The sequence below is a fragment of the Cyprinus carpio genome, chromosome B4, assembly GCF_018340385.1.
Source record: "Cyprinus carpio isolate SPL01 chromosome B4, ASM1834038v1, whole genome shotgun sequence".
Classification (NCBI taxonomy): Eukaryota; Metazoa; Chordata; class Actinopteri; order Cypriniformes; family Cyprinidae; genus Cyprinus; species Cyprinus carpio.
Window position 1 is genome coordinate 22,805,824 of NC_056600.1, and position 11,053 is coordinate 22,816,876.

Here is an 11,053-nt window from a genome sequence, read left to right on the forward strand (position 1 = left end):
TGACTGAAGAAATTTAATACAGTTGCTTTAGGAATCAGTTCATATAGTGTTTTATTTGTATATTTCTTGAATGCTCTGCTAAATACACCTATTGTACCTGAAAATAAAGCACTGTTTGTTTTATTTGTATATTATGTGTAGTTGTAATGTGTATCTCTCTCATTCTTTTATCTTTGTTATTAAAAAATAAGAACAAAGATTTTTATCTCCGCCCACTTTGGCCTAAATATCCGACTTTTTTTTTTTAATATTTTGTTACCTTGAAAGGTTTTGTCTTTATAATAGGGAAATTAGTTTGGGTGTAATGCTCAGACAACTTGCAGAATATTAAAACCAACATGACAAAGAATTGTGATAAAATCGTGAATCGTGATATTTCTAATATGATATTTTTTCCATATCGCCCACCCCTAGTTGCAGAGTGACACCCGAGACCACGCTTCTTGTCCTAAAATAAACCAACCAACTATGGAATGAGGAACCATCTCTAGCCAACAGGGGAAGACCATGACAAAAAATAACTTGTGAAGATGAATGAATGATAAAATAGCTAACAGAATGATCAAAACACATGTGGCAGATGTGGGCCAACAAATGGGAATAATGGAAAATAAAATAAAAAAAAGATAACTTTGAAGCTGACAATAAAGTAAAGAACAAGGACACAGGCTAAGAAGATGCAGAATCCAGTAAAGCTCAGAAAAAGTTGTCTAAAAATGACAGAGAGTGAAAGGAAACAAGAAAGCAGCAGCCTAAGAAGAAAACAATAACTACTCTAAAAAACCCACCAGACCAACTATAACATATAATAATAATCAAAAAAAAGTGGAATGATCCCAGGAGAGAGAACCCTACAGAGTATTGACAACTATTCCAACAGAAGCCCAAGTCAAAGGAAACACACTGCTATTATTACAATCAGTGCACGAAAGTACCCTCAGTAAAGGAGAAGTCCAGAGAGGAAAACAGCCCGATATCCCTTCAATGAACTTTTCAGACCTTAAACAAAACTGACTCAGCAGAACAAAAGACGCCTAAATAACGTGGAAACATTGACTATGTTACCCAAGATGATGAAGAAATTAGTCAAGATGATGAATTATGGGAAAGAGCACAAAAATAATGAGTGGTACAGATGGGCGATCTTTACTGCAAGAGAAACCCGGAAAAAGAAAAATTGCTTGCTGTGCTCCAAATCTCCATTAAACAAAGAAATAGCCATATCACATCCACATGATTATCTAAAATGTGCTGAATTTGGTAGAAATCTTTGTCATTTTGTCATCAAGCTCCCCAAGAGTGACCCCTCGGCGATGCACAAAGTGTCTGGGTTGAACACATCTTATGCATGGTCTATGGACTGATTTCTGAGTTTGTGTGATATATTATATATGTTAACAAAAGTGGACTATTGATCCTACCCCCAATATGTTTAAGAAGCTAGGGAATCAGAATCTTTTACTCCCGTCTGCAACAGATCCAGTTCAGAACTGTGCGGGCGGTTCTGAGCGTGACTGTGCAGTTGAGTCTGTGTGACTTCATTTAGTCCCTGTGGTACTAGAGCTGAGAAACATAACTTATGAAGTAACGCTCTGGGAAAGTTAGGGGAGTGAGGCTTAATACTGTACACCGCCACAGCTGACTCTGCACTCACAACAAACAGCGTCTCTGTTGAGTGTCATGTGCACTTACAAAAGATTTAGCAGATTTGAGTCATCCTTGAAGGCGCCACATGACGGTTAAAAAAAAAAACGATTATTTTCTACATACTGTACTTCGTGTCTCCTCTACGCCCCGCCTTCCACAGTGACGCAGACATGTGGGTGTGGTTACACGAGGAGTTGTAGGAGGGTGTGGACGAGTCTTAACTGTACACTGTAAAACCTGACAAGTCACAGTAACTCAAACCGTTTGAGTAAACAGATTGCCTTTACTTAAACCATGTAAGTTTTAAAACTTTGCAATTATGTAATCAAGTGATTAATTAAGTGCTGATTGAGCTTTAGTGATGAACAGCTGCTGTTAACAAACAGCATCACCAGCTCCACTTATTAATAACCAGACTGACTTTATTTCTGTCAGACGTCTACAGAAGATCTGATTGAGAATTAACTAAGGTTTAGATGTTGATTTATTGTTTCATTTGAAGTAACCATGTTAGAGATCAGTGTTTGCTTTAGTTGGGGTCTTGACCCTTGACTTCTGTCATAGATATTTTTTTTGGACGTTGTAACCATGTGTTTTTGAAACATGTTTGTTATAACTCAAAAAACCCAGAAAAAATATGATCAGGTATTGGTTGTTATACAGCATATTGGTGATGATAATCATCAATTATAGAGCTGTTCAAAATCTTACTAAATATGTGTTCTATAGTTAGTTCAGTTGATTACAATGAAAGCCATTCAAAAAAATCAGTGGGTCTTTCCAAACAGTTTGTCCTTCTATGGTGTCAGTTAGTCACACACAGACATCAATAATCAGAATATGAACCTCAACAATGGTTACGAAAAAAAAAAATCACATGCTGCAATGCATGCTGGGTACTATTGTAGTACAAAACTCATCCATGGCTCCCAGCATGCTCTGCTGCATTGTTTTTTTTATGGTCACCATTGTTGAGGTTCATATGCTGATTATTGATGTCTGTGTGTGACTAAGTGACACCATAGAACACCAAACTGTTTGGAAAGTTCTTTATATTAACTGATTATCACAAAACCACTGGCTCTTAGACTCACTTTTACTGTAATCAATCCTACTAATTACACAACACCTATTTCATCAGAGATTAGACCCCAAACAGTTCAATAATCAATGATTATCATCACCAATATACAGTATAACAACCAACAGCTAGGTACAGGTTAGATAAAAAAAAAAATGCTAACGTGAATGCACTGTGAGTTGCTTTGGATAAAAGCAGCTTCTAAGAGTGTGAGTGTGTGTATAACACCTGATGATATTTTCTCTGGGCTTTTGAGTTACAACAAATGGTTACAACATCCAAAAAAATAAACTAAGACAGAAATCAAGGGTCAAGAGCCCAACTAAAGCAAACACTGATCTCTAACATGGTTACTTCAAATGAAACAATAAATCAACATCTAAACCTTAGTTAATTCTCAATAAGATCTTCTGTAGACGTCTGACAGAAATAAAGTCAGTCTGGTTATTAATAAGTGGAGCTGGGTGATGCTGTTTGTGGGGTTGTTTAATCAGATCTTGAGAGATTTAATGTATTTTATTTCAGTTTATTTTATCTAAGGCTGTGTCTGAAGTCAGTTGTAGCTCTTGTGTTTCTCTTTTCTTCAGTGATTCTGTTTGTTAACAGCAGCTGTTCATCACTAATTCACAATTATCACTCAATAAATCACTTAATTACTTAATTGCAATGTATATCTTCTTTCAGTGAACTCAACTGAATTAAGTTCAGAGTACTCACAACTATTAGTTTTAAAATTTAAATGGTTTAAGGCAATCGGTTTCCTCAAACGGTTTGAGTAAACCCAACTTGTCATGTTTTTAAGGATATTTGTTTACTCAAACGGTTTGAGTTACTGTGACTTGTCAGGTTTTACAGTGTAATAAAGAATATCTCTCTAGGTTTGAGACTTCAGGGGTTATTATCTATGTACAAACAGCTCGTTAAAACCAGAAATCGCATCACATGACCTCTTTAAATCTAAACCAGTTAGAGAGAGTCTATGACACGCTTACACAGTGTGTTGTGAAGGACCTGGATGCTCGGGCTAAGCTGTAGTGTTTATTAAAACATTGAGATGTCAGTATGAACGACAGTACACTGAGATCAGCTGTGTCTCTCTCGCTCTCTCTCTCTCTCTCTCTGACACACACCCGTCTCAATCACAAAAACACACCGGACACACACCCGTCTCCTGTCGCTGTGAACACTAACTGGATCCGAGCAACTGTGATCAGTTACAATCATATATATAATCGGACTTGGACTGACAAAGTGAAAGAACTTTCATACTCGTCTATATATATTCAACATCGTGACTTCACCACTATTAACACACGCCAAAATAAGAGCTAGTGAAGAAACATAACTTTAAACTTACCTTAGAGGAGAATATATAATGCTTGAATGTTTAATGTCTGAACTTCGCTTCCAGAGAAAGAGTGCTAGGCGTAGCTCAAGTGGACATGAAGAAGAAGAAGAAGAAGAAAGATCTGGTCATCCTCTTCTTCTTCTTCTTCTTCTGATGTGATCTGATCATGAGCTCACAGCTGCACTAGCGCCCCCTCCCGACTGGAGACAGAACGCTGTAGCCCGGAGTGAGTCGACTGTGTTTAACACATATGCGGTGTGACCACTCAGATCATACGAATAACAAACTCTAGACGGACAATTCATCATTCTTTTCTGACAAGTGTTTGATCTGTGAACATATCCGTTCGAGGAAGGCTTTAAGACCACGCGGAATCCTCCGCCGGATGCTCGCTCCCGCTCCACAGCCACCACCAACAGCAACCACGAACAGTACACAAGCAGCCCTGACAAGCAGTTTAGATGCTAAATTTAGCAACGTTTCAGACTATCCTAGCAACTTTTTCCTCCAAAAGCACCTAGCAACAAATTTACATTTAATTTATATTTATATTTTATAGTTAGGCATTTATTGGGCAATTTTTGATAAGTGGCACAACTTACCATTTAAATGACACAAAAAGAGGAAACCAAAGATGTCTAGCAGTACACACACCACAGGAATAAAGTTAGCTGCTATTGTTTCATTTAATAATAATAATAATAATAATAACTGAAGACTGTTATTGTGATCAGTTATGACACACTTTGTTAGTAGCTTGTACCTGCGATTGTTGATTGTTGATGAGTTAGTTACTAACCTATCAAAGATCTCAGGTTGGTGTTTTTTTTTATCACTTAACCGATGTACACTGGAAGAAAAATATATAGAGAAATGTAATAATCCGTTATCCGTTGTAACCGTGTAACCCGAAAACACAAAATAAATTGCGTAATTAAAAATGCATGCAAAATTCCTTCATATTAACACAGTAGACAGTGCACTATTTTTCACAGACTTTTCTTAGAGTGTAGCATACTAACTAACTACTAACACACATATTGTTCAGAATGTGTAGTTTTACTTGTTTACTAGCTAATAATAATAATAATAAAATTAATAGTAATCGTTCAAAAATGTGTTTTAGATAATACAACGTATTTTAAAATAGGTCTTTATATTTTAATATATTATGCATTATACTGTTACGAACTAATCTAAATTAACATATATAAAATATTTTAAAAATTTTTTTGAGACTTGACAAAATTTTGCGTTGTGATTACGTAATGACGTCATCGCGCAATGACATCACAACATCATTTAGCAACTTTTAGCAACAAATCAACCTTCCTGTAGCAGCTTCCCCTGAAAATTAGTTGGCAACACTGGACTCGTGCTAACGGAGGTAGGTTTTTAAAGGGTCCTATATGCTTCTTCACTTTTTGAACTTTAGTCAATGTTTGGGCATAAAAAGATGTACAAAGTTACAAATCTCAGAGTCCACTCCACACGGAGATATTTCGTTTTCAAAAAATCCCCAAAGTAAAAGTGAAACTAAAAATCAATTGTGGACTCAAAAGCAAAAAGTTTAAATGCAATGAATAAAAGGCTCCCCGATGGCAGCAATTTATATAATTACCCAGTGATATAACTGCGAGAGAGAGATGAAATATATATTTTCCTCCCATCTTTATCTTTATTTATTTATTCCCTAGGGGTTTGGGTTCCGTATACAGGTAATTTTATATCAGAAAATGGTTGGGGTTGGGGTTGGGGCGTGGGGGGGGGGGGTCACAATGCCGGTGTTACGGTTTAACTGGTTACCGTGTTATCTGGTGACCAACTTCCCTGGTTCAGGTCTCCGCTCCAGATGTGATGGAACGAACGCAGCAGATTCGCCGATTCTGAAAGCACAAACTGACGTGATATTAAGCTGTCTAATAAACGCAGACTTGATCATTGCATGATTTTGATATTCTTGTAAAGATTACAAGTTACTGGTATGATCGCCCGTAGCGGCTGAATTAAGTAGGATAAACAAAAAAATAAACATAAGGTAAGTCTGTGTTGGCGCGGGGTTCGAACACGCGCTAAAAGACGCACGCGCCGCGAGACGACAGAAATGAACCACCGAGCTACACTGATTCAGCTCCAGATCTCTGGATTGAACACAGGACTCTCGGCGTCACATTGTGCAGCTGCTGAATCAAGGAAATGTGACCGTGTTAACTTGTGACCTGTGTTTGCCTATTATGAAAATAAACTATAGTAGAACGCTGACTACATTTTATGGTTTATGATGTTAAAGAACATTTCATGACGTCTCAGACAACTGTAACGTAAATCTGTGGCTACTGTGGTTTAATTATAAACGCTATCTTTAACTTATATTTACCATAGTAAAAACACGGTACATTTTCTTTAGAGACCGCTGATGTCTCATCACATGAATGTAACTTAACGTTGTTTCCACGTTGCCGTTATTTTTCTCGTAGCATTACTTTGGAAACGTGACTTGATTTGAATGAAGTGTGAACGTATAAGATTATGCTATCTGAAATGCTGCGTATAAACATTACTTTATAAACGTGTTAACTGCGTCCACTAGCTGGTGTTTTATTTGATTATACAATTATTTGAAATATTAACTTTATTCTGTAATAGAAAATCTGTATCTAAATGCAATACTTTGTACCTTGAGACTTGCGTTCACTAGCCAATTACTTAAAAAAAAATAAACGGAAATATAAACGGCATTTTCTGCCTGGTGAATATATTCGATGTGAAGGCTAAATGATCACAAGGTTTTATCATACAAAAATATCATAAGTAAAAAAATAACTCGGCATCAGCTTGACACAGGATTCGAACCCGCATAAAACAGTTGGCCTATATAGCCTTATTATGCGGTGGTCACAACAACGTTGAGCTACCTAACGACGCAATTGAGTGATTTTTTTTTTACACAAGTCCCATCTTACGCTGTGTAAAGATTCAGTCTTTGATTCTTTGAATGTGGCTGTGTTAACTTGTGACCTCTATTTGCTAGCCAAAATCCAGTTTTACTGTTGCAATAAGTAAACACAATTTGCCAGCCAAAGCGATTCTAATGCTGCTGAATGAATAATGTTTTGATACGATCTGAAACATTACCTGTCATCTATCCAAGACGACATTTAAAGTGTAACTAAATGACAACAACTTTTAAAGCGCGTCAAAAACACTACTAGTAAAAAATCAGGATTTTCGAAATGGACCAATATCTGATGGGGCATTTTTTCCATGCAACCTCTTTTGTTAAAATAGATAAATGACAAATTTCCAAACCCTTTCAATCAATGCTCCACAAGTTCTTTTTCACAATCACAATCCCTTTTATTGTAAGACTTACATGTACAAAGAATTTGTCTTGGTATACTAGTCATTTGACAAAAATACAAAGAAATAAAAACATGAATAAAATAAATGTTAATGCTCAAATCAATCCTGCTACAAAAGACAGAGGACAGAGAAGTGGTTCATTTCACTGGTTCACAACCACACTGTAAAACCTGACAAGTCACAGTAACTCAAACCGTTTGAGTAAACAGATTGGCTTTACTTAAACCATGTAAGTTTTAAAACTTTGCAATTATGTAATCAAGTGATTAATTAAGTGCTGATTGAGCTTTAGTGATGAACAGCTGCTGTTAACAAACAGCATCACCAGCTCCACTTATTAATAACCAGACTGACTTTATTTCTGTCAGACGTCTACAGAAGATCTTATTGAGAATTAACTAAGGTTTAGATGTTGATTTATTGTTTCATTTGAAGTAACCATGTTAGAGATCAGTGTTTGCTTTAGTTGGGCTCTTGACCCTTGACTTCTGTCTTAGTATTTTTGTTGTAGTCATGTGTTTTTGAAACATGTTTGTTATAACTCAAAAAACCCAGAGAAAATATGATCAGGTATTGATTGTTATACAGCATATTGGTGATAATAATCATCAATTACGGAGCTGTTCAAAATCTTACTAAATATGTGTTCTATAGTTAGTTCAGTTTATTACACTGAAAGCCATTTAAAAAAAATCAGTTGGTCTTTCATAATCAGTTAATATAAAGGACTTTCCAAACAATTTGGTCTTCTATGGCAGCAATTAGTCACAAACAGACATCAATAATCAGAATATGAACCTCAACAATGGTGACCATAAAAAAAAAAAAACATGCTGCAATGCATGCTGGGTACTATTGTAGTACAAAACTCATCCATGGCTCCCAGCATGCTCTGCTGCATTGTTTTTTTATGGTCACCATTGTTGAGGCACAAAAGCTAAACAACAAAAAACCAATGTGACTAACTGACACCACAGAAAACCAAACTGTTTGGAAAGTTCTTTATATTAACTGATTATCACAGAACCACTGGCTCCTAGAATCAGTTTAACTGTAATCAATCCAACTAATTACACAACACCTATTTCATCAGAGATTAAACTCCAAACAGTTCAATAATCAATGATTATCATCACCAACATACAGTATAACAACCAACATCTAGGTACAGGTTAGATAAAAAAAAAGTCAACCTGAATGCACTGTAAGTTGCTTTGGATAAAAGCAGCTTCTAAGCGTGTGAGTGTGTGTGTAACACCTGATGATATTTTCTCCGGGCTTTTGAGTTACAACAAATGGTTACAACAGCCAAAGAAAAAACTAAGACAGAAATCAAGGGTCAAGAGCCCAACTAAAGCAAACACTGATCTCTAACATGGTTACTTCAAATGAAACAATAAATCAACATCTAAACCTTAGTTAATTCTCAATAAGATCTTCTGTAGACGTCTGACAGAAATAAAGTCAGTCTGGTTATTAAAAAGTGGAGCTGGTGATGCTGTTTGTGGGGTTGTTTAATCAGATCTTGAGAGATTTTAATGTATTTTATTTCAGTTTATTTTATCTAAGGCTGTGTCTGAAGTCAGTTGTAGTTCTTGTGTTTCTCTTTTCTTCAGTAATTCTGTTTGTTAACAGCAGCTGTTCATCACTAATTCACAATTATCACTCAATTAATCACTTAATTATTTAATTGCAATGTGTATATATTCTTTCAGTGAACTCAACTGAATTAAGTTCAGAGTACTCATAACTGTTAAGTTTTAAAACTTAAATGGTTTAAGGCAATCGGTTTCCTCAAACGGTTTGAGTTAACCTGACTTGTCAGGTTTTTAAGGATATCTGTTTACTCAAACGGTTTGAGTTACTGTGACTTGTCAGGTTTTACAGTGCACTAAGCTCACTGGTTCCACGATGCCATCACTAAATCAATAAACTGACTTTAGCTGGAAAATGACTGTTGTTCTCTGTTTTCCTGTTGACACTGTAAAGCTGCTTTGACACAATCAGTATTGTATAATAAACAAAGGTAAAAACAAATACATAACACTTCTACTGCACTTTTCACAGCTTTACCACACACACACACACACACACACACACCTAAACACAAGCAGGACAAAAGAAATCTTCCTCAGTGGGAGGCTGACCAACACAGTTCCAGTGAAACCATAGGTCACATGTGCTACACTGAATCTGGTGAAGGAAACGTTGAGGGAAAGTGTTGTCTACATATTTAGGCACGTGTTGAAACATCCTCATTTTTGGTTAAACTTACCCACTGCTCATGTATAGAATGTTCTCCACAAGCCCTACAGAGCTGTGACAGGTTATCTGTGTAAGAATGTAATTGTTGAATTAATGTCCAGAATAGCTGTGCACTCAAAGGCCAAAAAAAAAAAAAAAAAACAACCTTACCAGTCTCAGTGAGGAGCCTTTTGGCTATTTCCATTCTTATAGCAATTATGCCTTGCTCATTAGCTTGAAACATTGCAGGCTTATTTAAAAGCACACTTTCAGCTAGCTGTTAGGAGAAAAGTGTTTTTCACAATATAAAAGGATATAGCTCAAAAAAGTATGTGCAGTTAAACTTACCTTGCACACCAAAGCCCCACAAGATGTGCCATCCATCTGAAGTGGATGCCCTATCGTAGCACATGTCCACCGTGAAGCATTGACACCCCTCTGTCTCATGAAGGCTCTAAATTAGATGCAAATCATTAATTTACATGAATTCTCTAATCAGATATCAAAAAACTTGCCTTATCTGCACTCACCTAGTTACATCTCTGCATTTTCCTATATCCACTGAGTTTGCCCCAAATGGGTCCATGTAGAGGGATCGCTTTTCCATTGGATAAACAACCTTGACAAAGCAATACCACATAATGTAAAAAAAAAACAAAAAAAACAAGGATTGATCTTAATAAGGAATAGTTGATATTAAGATGCTCTGAGGAACTTACAATGAGTGTCCAGTGGTGGTTTACACACAAGGGTCCAACCAGCACGTCGTATTCCAGTGGATCCAGCTACAAAAAAGCAGGTGTCTGTCAAGATATAGACCTTTTCACATGGTCAGTAAAGGAGGATAGGATGCTTACCTTCCTCAGTCCTTTTTGACTTCCTTGCCACATGGAGGCCATTTGATATGAGTCTACTACAAAGCCTCTTTTGGAGTCAGTGGTGTACTGTTTCATCAAACTGGTGAGGCAGGTATTCATTATCTAAAAACAATAGCACATTAGTTGTCATCTTTATGTATACTTCTAGCAATACAAACCCATTTGCTAATAAGAACACAATAACCTACCTCCGCTTCTAGTTCCTTCCCAGGTGCAAGATGGTCCCTCAAATTTCTAGAAAAAATTTTATAGGGACCCATCTTACTCCACAAAACCCCCTGTTTTTTCCCAGCCCAGATAGCCTCTACTACTAAAAAAAAAAAATTATTATATATATATATATACACTGTAAAAAATAAGTGTCATTTTAACTGTACAATTTTGTAAAAACGCTACAAAAAAAAAGGTGTTAATAGGTTAACAGTAAGTTCCTGTACTATATACAGGGAAAAACTGTAAAAGATCTAACCAGACATTTCATGTAATTTTACA

The 11,053-nt window shown here is 36.3% G+C and overlaps 1 protein-coding gene across 3 annotated transcripts in view; it reads right to left on the reverse strand.

The window, feature by feature from the left end:
• Positions 1-4,239, reverse strand: part of LOC109102824 (GTPase IMAP family member 8-like) — a 55,407-nt gene extending 51,168 nt beyond the window's left edge. For all 3 annotated transcript variants that reach the window (XM_042722404.1, XM_042722403.1, XM_042722405.1), the window contains exon 1: positions 4,086-4,239. The gene's annotated coding sequence lies outside the window, so the exon portion shown is untranslated. The remainder of the gene's footprint in view (positions 1-4,085) is intronic.
• Between the last annotated feature and the right edge of the window lie 6,814 nt (positions 4,240-11,053).